General features: G+C 47.4%; 1 long non-coding RNA gene across 1 annotated transcript; it reads left to right on the top strand.

The window, feature by feature from the left end:
• The first annotated feature begins 89 nt into the window (after positions 1 to 89).
• LOC149126072 (uncharacterized) lies at positions 90 to 1,249 on the top strand. The gene is made up of 2 exons (XR_016236186.1): positions 90 to 203; positions 1,017 to 1,249. It is a non-coding gene; the product is annotated as an uncharacterized LOC149126072 (long non-coding RNA).
• The last annotated feature ends 9,173 nt before the right edge of the window (positions 1,250 to 10,422 follow it).

The following is a 10,422-nucleotide window of genomic DNA, read 5'->3' as shown; positions in this document are numbered from 1 at the left end:
AAACACCCAGACCGGAAGTGACTTCACTTCCGCCTCCACTGACCCCGCCCTCTCGTTCCGTCAGCGCTGCGCACCCTCCGAGGCCACTAGAGGGCGCGCGAGAGAACGCGGGATCTCTTCATCGCCTCAGCCGTCCAGCGTGCAGGGGGAACAACAGCCTTTTTGCGCGCGGGAGGTGGGCCGCGGCGTAAGCCTGGAGCCCTGTGCGTTCCCTCTGAGGGCGGGAGTGGGGACGGGCTGTTGTTCCCACACCCGCTGAGCCCTGGAGAATGAAGGGATGCACTGGTTGGGGAGCTGGGGCCTGAAAAACATATAGACGACACACACAAACGTGAACTCCTACGGACATCACACACGCACACTGATAGCCAAGAGGAACATCTAGAAAACAGGGCGCTCACACCCAGACATAGGTACTGAAAGTAATAGGGCCAGGGCCACACTGAGTGACACGCCGCCTCAGCGTCACACTGAGATGCTGACACAGAGCAGTTAAAGACCTGGCCTGCAGTGCCGGCATCCCATATGAGCGCCGGTTCGAGTCCCGGCTGCTCCTCTTCCGATCCGGCTCTCTGCTCTGTCCTGGGAAAACCCCTGCATCCACATGGGAGACCGAGAAGAAGCCAGGCTGGCTTCGGATCAGCTCAGTTCTGGCCCTTGTGGCCACTATGGTTGCAGGGGCTCAACGACTTGTGCCATCTTCTACTGCTTTCCCAGGCCATAGCAGAGAGCTGGATCGGAAGTGGAGCAGCTGGGACTCAAACCGGCGCCTATATGGGATGCTGGCACTGCTGGGCACTGGCTTTACCCACTACCCCACTTCCCATACATTATTCTTATTCCTGCTTTTTTGCTATCACTGGCGAGTCCCAAGATAGGTTTCTAGTGATACTGAGTAAGGTAAAGAAGAGTTAAAGGGGCCGACACCATGGCGCAGTAAGTTAATCCTCCGCCTGCAGCACCGGCATCCCATCTGGGTGCTGGTTTGAGTCCTGGCTTCTCCTCTTCCAATCCAGCTCTCTGCTGTGGCCTGGGATAGCAGTAGAAGATGGCTCACATGCTTGGGCCCCTACACCCACGTGGGAGACCAGGAAGAAGCTCCTGGCTCCTGGCTTCGGATCCGCGCAGCTCTGGCTGTTGTGGCCATTTGTGGAGTGAACCAGCGGATGGAAGACCTCTCTCTGTCTCTCCCTCACTGTCTGTAGCCCTACCTCTCAAATAAATAAATAAATAAAAATCTTTAAAAAAAGAGTTAAAAAAGAATCTGGATGGTTGAGTATGTATGCATCATATTTGAAAGGGGATACACTGTCTTCCTTCTTGGGAGAGAAGAGGAACATCAATGGAAGATCAATGCTAAGAATCACAATTTGACTCATATAAAATATGAATTTTTTTTTTTGACAGGCAGAGTGGATAGTGAGAGAGAGACAGAGAGAAAGGTCTTCCTTTTGCCATTGGTTCACCCTCCAATGGCCGCCACGGCTGGCGCTCTGCGGCCAGCACACCGCGCTGATCCGAAGGCAGGAGCCAGGTGCTTCTCCTGGTCTCCCATGGGGTGCACTTGAGCCATCCTCCACTGCACTCCCTGGCCACAGCAGAGAGCTGGCCTGGAAGAGGGGCAACCGGGAACCCAGCGCCCCAACCGGGACTAGAACCTGGTGTGCTGGCGCCGCTAAGTGGAGGATTAGCCTATTGAGCCGCGGCGCTGGCCAATTTTTTTTTTTTTTTTTTTTTTTTTTTTTTTTTTTTACAGGCAGAGTGGACAGTGAGAGAGAGAGAGAGAGAGAAAGGTCTTCCTTTTGCGGACCAGGACTAGAACCTGGTGTGCCGGCACCGCAAGGCGAAGGATTAGCCTAGTGAGCCGTGGCGCTGGCCTAAAATATGAATTTTTAAAATGACATGGCCAGACCAGCACAGCGGCTCACTAGGCTAATCCTCCACCTGCGGTGCCGGCACCCTGGGTTCTGTCCCGGTTGCCCCTCTTCCAGGCCAACTCTCTGCTGTGGCCCGGGAGTGCAGTGGAGGATGGCCCAGGTCCTTGGCCCCGCACCCACATGGGAGACCAGGAGGAAGCACCTGGCTCCTGCCTTCGGAGTGGAGCAGCGTGCCGGCTGTAGCAGTCATTTAGGGGGGGAACCAACAGAAGGAAGACCTTTCTCTGTCTCTCACTAACTCTGCCTATCAAAAACGAAACAAAACAAACCAAACCAACAAAAACGACATGCTCATAGTATCACAGAAAGTTCACTCAGTTCCAAGGCTTGAATCCAGAAGCAAGGTTACTTTTCTTCAGGGCTATTTAATTAAGACTGCTTTGGGCCAGTCCAGAGTCTCAAAGAAATGAATTTGTGTTTTTATCCTAGTCCCTTGGTCAACCACTTCATCCACATTATAAATGTCTTGTGTCCTAGACTGGAGATTAGGGTTGGCTTTGTTGCCTGCCAAGCATAAAACTCTAGGGGAAGGAGATGATGTTAACCAGTCTGTTGTGTGTAATACATCTAAGGAGAGCTGGGGATGAAACTGGTAGAGGTGCAAATAGAACTAAAATCAAGATCGGTGTTTAGATAAACTGAAGTTAATCCAAAACCTTTAAAAACCTGCGTTCCTTATGAGAGGGCCTGGATTTGAGTTCTAGCTTTGTTCCTGACTCCAGCTTCTAACTAAGATGCACCCTGAGAGGCAGCACCTAGGCACCCACATGGGAGACACCGAGTTCTAGGTTCCTAACTTCCACCTTATGTGACGCTGCCTGTTTTGGACATTTGGAAAATAATCCAGTGGATTGAAGATCTTACCCAGTATTTTTTTTTAAAACAACTTATCAGGGGCCAGCATTGTGGCATAGCAGGTAAAACAGATGCCTGCAAAGCCAGCATTCCACATGGGTGCCAGTTCACGTCTTAGCAGCGGCCACCCGGGGGGGTGAACCAATGGGAAAAAATGACCTGTCTCTCTCTCTCTCACTGTCTAACTCTGCCTGTCAAAAAAAAAAAAGTTCATGAATAATGCATGTTATCAAAACTGCATGAATTGCACATTTTCTGCAGCAAAATAGTTTTTTTTTTTTTAATTAAAGATTTACTTTATTTATTTGAAAGAGTTAGGGCCAGTGCTGCGGCTCACTAGGCTAATCCTCTGCCTTGCGGCACCGGCACACCGGGTTCTAGTCCCAGTCGGGGCGCCGGATTCTGTCCCGGTTGCCCCTCTTCCAGGCCAGCTCTCTGCCGTGGCCAGGGAGTGCAGTGGAGGATGGCCCAAGTGCTTGGGCCCTGCACCCCATGGGAGACCAGGATAAGTACCTGGCTCCTGCCATCGGATCAGCGCGGTGCGCCAGCCGCAGCACGCCATTGGAGGGTGAACCAATGGCAAAGGAAGACCTTTCTCTCAGTCTCTCTCTCTCTCACTGCCCACTCTGCCTGTCAAAAAAAAAAAAAAAAAAAAAAAAAAAAAAAAAAAAAAAGTTAGGCAGAGACAGAGAGAGAGGTCTTCCATCTGCTAGTTCACTCCCCAGATGGCTGCAATGGGCAGAGCTGGGCTGATCTGAAGCCAGGAGCCAGGAGCTTCCTCGGGGTCTCCCACGCGGGTGCAGGGGCCCAAGGACTTGGACCATCATCCACTGTTTTTCCCAGGCCATAGCAGAGAGCTAGATAGGAAGTGGAGCAGCCAGGACTCGAACTGGTGCCCATAGGGGATGCTGGTGCTTCAGACCAGGGGGGTGTTGGTTCACCCCCCGAATGGCCGCTACGGCCGGTGCTGCACCAATCCAAAGCCAGGAGCCAGGTGCTTTCTCCTGGTCTTCCAAGCGGGTGCAGGACCCCAGGACCTGGGCCATCCTCCACTGCACTCCCGGGCCACAGCAGAGAGCTGGACTGGAAGAGGAGCAACTGGGACACAACCGGTGCCCCAACTGGGATTAGAACCCAGCGTGCTGGCGCCGCAGGTGGATTAGCTTATTGAGCCACTGCACCAGCCAATTCATGAACTTTTTGAAGACCATTCAGCTTCATTTCAAAATTTTTTGCTTCAAGAAAGTTTCCAACTCCATTTTTCACAAACCTTCTGAAATACACTCCTATATTTTAAACATGGACATGTGTGGGTTTAAATGTCAAATATCTGGTAAAATGGTCACCAAAAAGTTATTAGCCCTTTCTACATGGTCTGATTTTAAAGAATTTACTGTTTTATAGACTACCAATGCTTGAGTTGCACTTGTGAAAGAAAAAAAAAATCCCACAATAAAAACTACAATGCTGTAGTACTTTCATGACGGCCTTGTCCATGTTCATTTGCATCGTGTAGAAGCCAGGCAGAATCATGTAGAAACAGGGCTAGTGTATCCTAGCACTAACAAGAATTGAATAAGCACCTATAACTGTAGATATTTAAGGAAGGAAAAGCACCAGTGCTTCATGCACCATTTAAGATGCTTGTGATGCCTACATGGCATTATTGGAGGAGTGGTCGGCTTGAGCCCTGGTCCCACTTCTGATTCCAACTTCCTGATAATGTACACTGGGGAAGCAGTGTTGATGGCTCAGGTACTTTGGTCTCTGCCACCCACACAGGAGACCTGCATTGAGGACCAAGTTCCCTGCTTTGGCTTGTTGCAGGGATTTAAGGAGTGAACCAATGTACATAAGATCTCACTGCACTTTCTAAATGAATGAGTGAATGAATGAATGTTCCTGTCCTGAACAGCTGAGGGGACAGCATTAGTCAATTAACTTTCTGACTGCCTACGTGCCAGCACTATTCTAATCATTGAGGAGACACAAGAAGGGGCATCATTTTTTTTTTCCCCTACGAAAGTTTTAGTATTTTAAAACCAGCCTGACAGAACGAAAGATCTGCCCAATCTGTATAGGCAGAAAATTAGCATGAGCAGGACTTGGGACATAAGTATAGATGGGTGTACTTACAGATAGATTGACTACTGAAAAGAGGCAATTCTCCAGACTAGACTAAGTCCTTTAAATTTTTAAGATTTATTTTTATTTGAAAGGCAGAGTCAAGAGATGGAGAGAGCACTTCCTTTCATTCTCTGGTTCACTCCAATGGCTGCAATGGCCAAGACTAGGCTGGGCCAAAGCCAGGAGCCTGGGACTCCCCATGGGAGACACAGGCCCAATAATCAGGCCACGCTGTGCTGCTTTTCCAGGGAGGGAGGTAGACTGGAAGTGGAGCTGGGACTCAAATTGGCACTTATGGGGTGCAAGTGGGGGATCAGCCTGCTCCAGCACACTGAAGCCCCTGGGCTGTCCTGTGCTGGCTTTTCAGATATTGTCACAGATATACCTGGTGTTTGTGAACAGCAGCCACAATGAAAAATCAGGAAATACCAATGAACCAAAAAACATTCTTTCCAGCTTCTCATGACACCACCAATTAGAGAGCATTCAAAAAGTACATAAGCTCAGGATTCTCTTCATAGAAGTGGATCAACAGAAAAACCCAGGTATTCTACGTAGCCAAACTTGGTTGGCAGTTACCAAGGCAGTAACTGGCATCTAATGGCCTTTTCTGTCCAATCAATGGAAAAAAGGATACCATGTATTTTATTCTTAAAAATCAAGCAGAAGGCCGGCGCTGCGGCTCACTAGGTTAATCCTCCACCTTGCGGCGCCGGCACACCGGGTTCTAGTCCCGGTTGCCCCTCTTCCAGGCCAGCTCTCTGCTGTGACCAGGGAGTGCAGTGGAGGATGGCCCAGGTCCTTGGGCCCTGCACCTGCATGGGAGACCAGGAGAAGCACCTGGCTCCTGCCATCGGATCAGTGCCATGTGCCGGCCACGGCGGCCATTGGAGGGTGAACCAACGGCAAAAGGAAGACCTTTCTCTCTGTCTCTCTCTCTCGCTGTCCACTCTGCCTGTAAAAAAAAAAAAAAAAAAAAAAAAAAAAATTCAAGCAGAGATGAGAAGTGGCCAATGTTGACGTGCATTGGTTTAAGCCACCGCCTGTGATGCCAACATCTCATGGGTACTGGTCCAAGTTCTGCTGCTCCACTTCAGATTCAGCTTTTTGCTGAAGCACCTGAATTTGGGGTACTGCCGCCAATATGGGAGACCTACAAGAAAACTCCTGGATCTACTTCAGCCTGGCCCAATCCCAGATGCCATGGCCATTTGGGGAGTGGCAGTGTAACACTGCCTTTCAAGCAAGCATAAAAAAAATCCAAAACAATAACTGAGCAGAGGAACAGCACCCACAGGGAGAGCAGAGCTATAATGAACACTGTGTTCTAGTCGTTCTAGTTAACAGGCAGGACTCTTGGTTTATTCCCATTTGGTTCAAATTGTTAGAATCAATTCAGCATTAACACGTAAGTATGGTATCATTGCTCAAATAAAGGTCACTAAGCCTTAACTTACACCATTAACTTTCAGTGTAGCCATGTATGTTCTGTGGGGATGAGATAATCAATTTTTGTCTAATACACAGTACAGTGCTCCAACTTCCTTAAAATCTTCCACTTCTTATGTAAGTTTATTACCTACTGTACATTTACCTTTTATTTTCATTTATTTAAATGATAGTTATCTTCCATCCAACAGCCAGGACTGTGCCAGGCCAAAGCCAGGAGCCAGGAGCTCCATCAAGGTCACTTATGCACTTGAGCTGTCATGTCACTTACATTAGCAGGCAGCTGCATTAGAAGCAGAGGCAAGACTCCATCCCAGGCACTGATCTTATCTGCACGTGACCTCAACACATCTGAATGGTAAGGAGAAACAAGATCTTCCATCTGCTGGGTAACTACCGAAATGTCCAAACAGCTAGAGCTTGGCCAGCTCAAAGCCAGGAGTGCAAACTCCATCTGGGTCTTGCACATGGGTGGCAGAGACTCAAAGTACCAAGCCATCATCTGCTACCAGCCAGGTGCATTACCAGGAAGCTGGATTGACAGTGGAATATGACTCCAACTAGCACTGATGTGGGACACACAGTGGGTTTAACTCACAGCACAATGGCACCTCTGGTCCTCAAAATTATAAAGCTTTTTTCTAAAACTCAAAATAGGGTGGGATTTGACCCAGCAGTTAACAGGCCACTTGTGAGGTCCACATTACTTTTCAGTGTGCCTGGGTTGATCCTGGCTACTCTTTAAAAAAAAATCTACTTGAGAGCAGATAGATGGAGATCTTCCATTTGCTGCTTCACTCCCCTCAATGGCCTCAGTGGCTGTTGGCCAGGCCAAACCGAGGAGTCAGGAGCCTCTTCAAGGTCTCTCACAAGGATGCAAGGGCCCAAGAACTTTGGCTTTACTCTCCTGCTTTGCCAGGCATATGAGCAGGGAGCTGGATCAGCAGCAGCAGACGGGACTCAAAATGGCACCCATATAGGACGCTGACACTGCTTAACCAGCTGCGCCACATTGTCCCATCTGGATCCTCTCTTGATTCTAGCTTCCCGCTAATTTACACCTTGGCAAACCTGAATTAATGGCTTGGCTTTGCCCAACCACAATCACAGGCATTTGAGGAGTGAACTGGTGGATGGGAGCTATTCATTCAACACACACAAAATTCAAAGGAAAACCAAGGTGACAAACCTTAAGGTAAATCCTTTTAAGATTGATTCTCTAAGAAATTATTACTTTCTGACAGTACTGTGTTTTTCCAGTGTAACCTCAAGTACTTCTAAATTATGTACCTTCATACTTTTACCCAATTGCTTGTACTTTATACCGAATTTCAGCCATTTTCAATTGTCAGCCAGTTAGATCCACAGGAGAGGTAATCATTTTTCATTCACATTAAATTTCAACAACCTAGCCATTACTAAGCCTTCTCATTAGGTCCTATGTTGTGCTTCAGAAAGGTGAACAATAAATGAAAAACAAACCAGCCAGGCAAGACAGCAAATTTCTAAGACATCATGGTTCTGCCCCAATAACCTTGCTTAAAATTTCTGACTCCAGTGGTACATGTTTGACTTAGTACATAGGACTCCAGTTAGGTTGCCTGGATCCCACTTCAGGGCACCTAGATTTGATACCAGTCTTCTGATTCCAGGTAATGCAAACCTAAAGAGGAACACAGCTCAATTGGGATCCTGGCACCAACATGGGAAGAAAGCAAATGACAGGACTTTCAAGTATCTCTAAATAAATCAGTCCCTTTCAAACTAAGGATACATTTGTGATGGTAATATCTAGGGCTCTTGGCCCTCAGTGTGGCTCACTAGGCTAATCCTCTGCCTGCAGCACCTGCACCTCAGGTTCTAGTCCCAGTTGCTCCTCTTCCAGTCCAGCTCTCTGCTGTGATCCAGGAAGGCAGTGGAGGATGGCCCAAGTGCTTGGGTCCTGCACCTCCATAGGAGACTGGGAGGGAGCACCTGGCTCCTGGCTTTGGATCAGCGCAGCACACCGGCTGTAGCAGCCATTTGGGGGGTGAACCAATGGAAGGAAGACCTTTCTAACTCTGCCTGTCAAGGAAAAAAAAAAAACAAAAACAAAAAAACAAAACAAACCTAGGGCTCTGAAACTAGTGGCCTTCAACATTTTAAAACCCACTTCGAATGAGTTTAAAAAAAAATTTTTTTTTTGACAGGCAGAGTGGATAGTGAAAGAGAGAAAGGTCTTCCTTTTGCCGTTGGTTCACCCTCCAATGGCCACCGCGGCCAGTGCGCTGCGGCTGGCGCATCGCGCTGATCCGAAGCCAGGAGCCAGGTGCTTCTCCTGGTCTCCCATGCGGGTGCAGGGCCCAAGCACTTGGGCCTGTCCTCCACTGCCTTCCCAGGCCACAGCAGAGAGCTGGCCTGGAAGAGGAGCAACCGGGACAGAATCCGGCGCCCTGACCGGGACTAGAACCTGGTGTGCCGGCACCGCTAGGTGGAGGATTAGCCTATTGAGCTGCAGCGCTGGCCGAGTTTAATTATTTTTAAGGTTTATTGTTACTTGAAACGCAGAGTTAAAGAGTGTTCACTGTTTTAGCTTTGGAAGAATACTGAAAACAGTGCATTTGATGCAGTTACTAAACTAGGAATCTGGGGCCAGCATGTGGCAGTGGGTTAATGTCCCAGACATCCCATATGGGTTCCAGTTCAAGTCCCAGCTGCTCCACTTCTGATCCAGCTCTGCATTAATGCACCTGGGAAAGCAGTGGAAGATGCCCCTGCACCCACATGGGGAGACTTGGAAGAAGTTCCTAGTTCCAGGCTTCAGATCAGCTCAGCTCCGGCCATTGTGGCCATCTGGGAAGCAAACCATCAGATTGAGGACCTCTGTCTCAACCTCTCTTTAACTTTCAAATAAACCTTTAAAAAAAACTTTCACAAATTCCCAAAAAACTAGGCATCTTGGCTACAACTGCCTTACACAAGCACTTCTGTAGCTACAGTAATAGTTCTCATAATGCAGTCTATCCTTGGTGGATATTACCACATAGGAATTTGTCCAAGGCAAATTATCAGGATTCATCCAGAACCCAACAAATTAAAAACTCTTGAGATCCAGCAATGTCTTAATCTCTAAGTAATTTTGATATATACTAACATTTGAGAAATATTCTTTGCATCTACACATTTGTGCACTTGCAAAACAAAACATACAAAAAACCCCACCAGCACCTTGGTTCTCATCTCTGGTAGGTAGAGAATACTCATCAGAGTAAAGTTCTCTCAACTCAGCTGGTTCTGCAATCAGCTCAGGGTCCTAGCCAGGAAAAACAATCTCAAACTCATCGAGAACTTGAGCTTACAGCTATATTAAACCATTTTCTATGATGAAGGAACAACAATAAAGCTGCTTCTATGTTCATAAAGCTAACCCAATAGCTGGAAGCTTCATCCAAGTCTTCCACATGGATGGCAGGAAACTGGGAAGTCAGACTGAACCAGGAATGCTGACACAGGATGCAAGTGTCCCAAAGGCCAAACACTGTGACAAAGAAAAGCTCCAGTTCAATATATCTTAAAAGTCCAACAGAGACTCAAAATTTTTTTCTGTTGCTAACTTTTATAGAATGCTCTGTGGTGTCTGCAAATTTCTACTACATACCATGAACTGCTTTATCTCACAATTTTAAACACTAAAAGATCAGATTTTAAGTTTACCAGCAATGGGTAAAAGAAAACTGGAAAACAAATTCAAGGTAGTTCTCTAAGTTTCCCTTTCCCTTGTAATGAAAGACTTTAAAAGCTAAAATAATGGCAGGAAAAAATGTTCTGCAACTTTAGAGTGCAGGAAGGCAACAAAAAATGGCCTAAGTACTTAGCTCCTATCACCCATTTTGGAGAACAGGATGAAGTTTCTGGTTCCTGGCTTTGGCATGGCCCAGATTTGGCTATTAATAAGCAGATGGAAGATTTCTGCCTCTTGTCTCTCCCTCTCAAGTAAATACATCTTAATTAGGGACACCGAAATTATTCTTCAACTTGCTAAATTGAACAAATGTTAAGAGTTACAAAAAAGCTT

Source organism: Oryctolagus cuniculus, chromosome 6 (genome assembly GCF_051225735.1).
Source record: "Oryctolagus cuniculus isolate XC-2025 breed Fujian yellow rabbit chromosome 6, ASM5122573v1, whole genome shotgun sequence".
NCBI classification, from domain to species: Eukaryota; Metazoa; Chordata; class Mammalia; order Lagomorpha; family Leporidae; genus Oryctolagus; species Oryctolagus cuniculus.
Note: the sequence above shows the minus strand (reverse complement) of the source record. Positions and strands in the feature narration are given on the sequence as shown.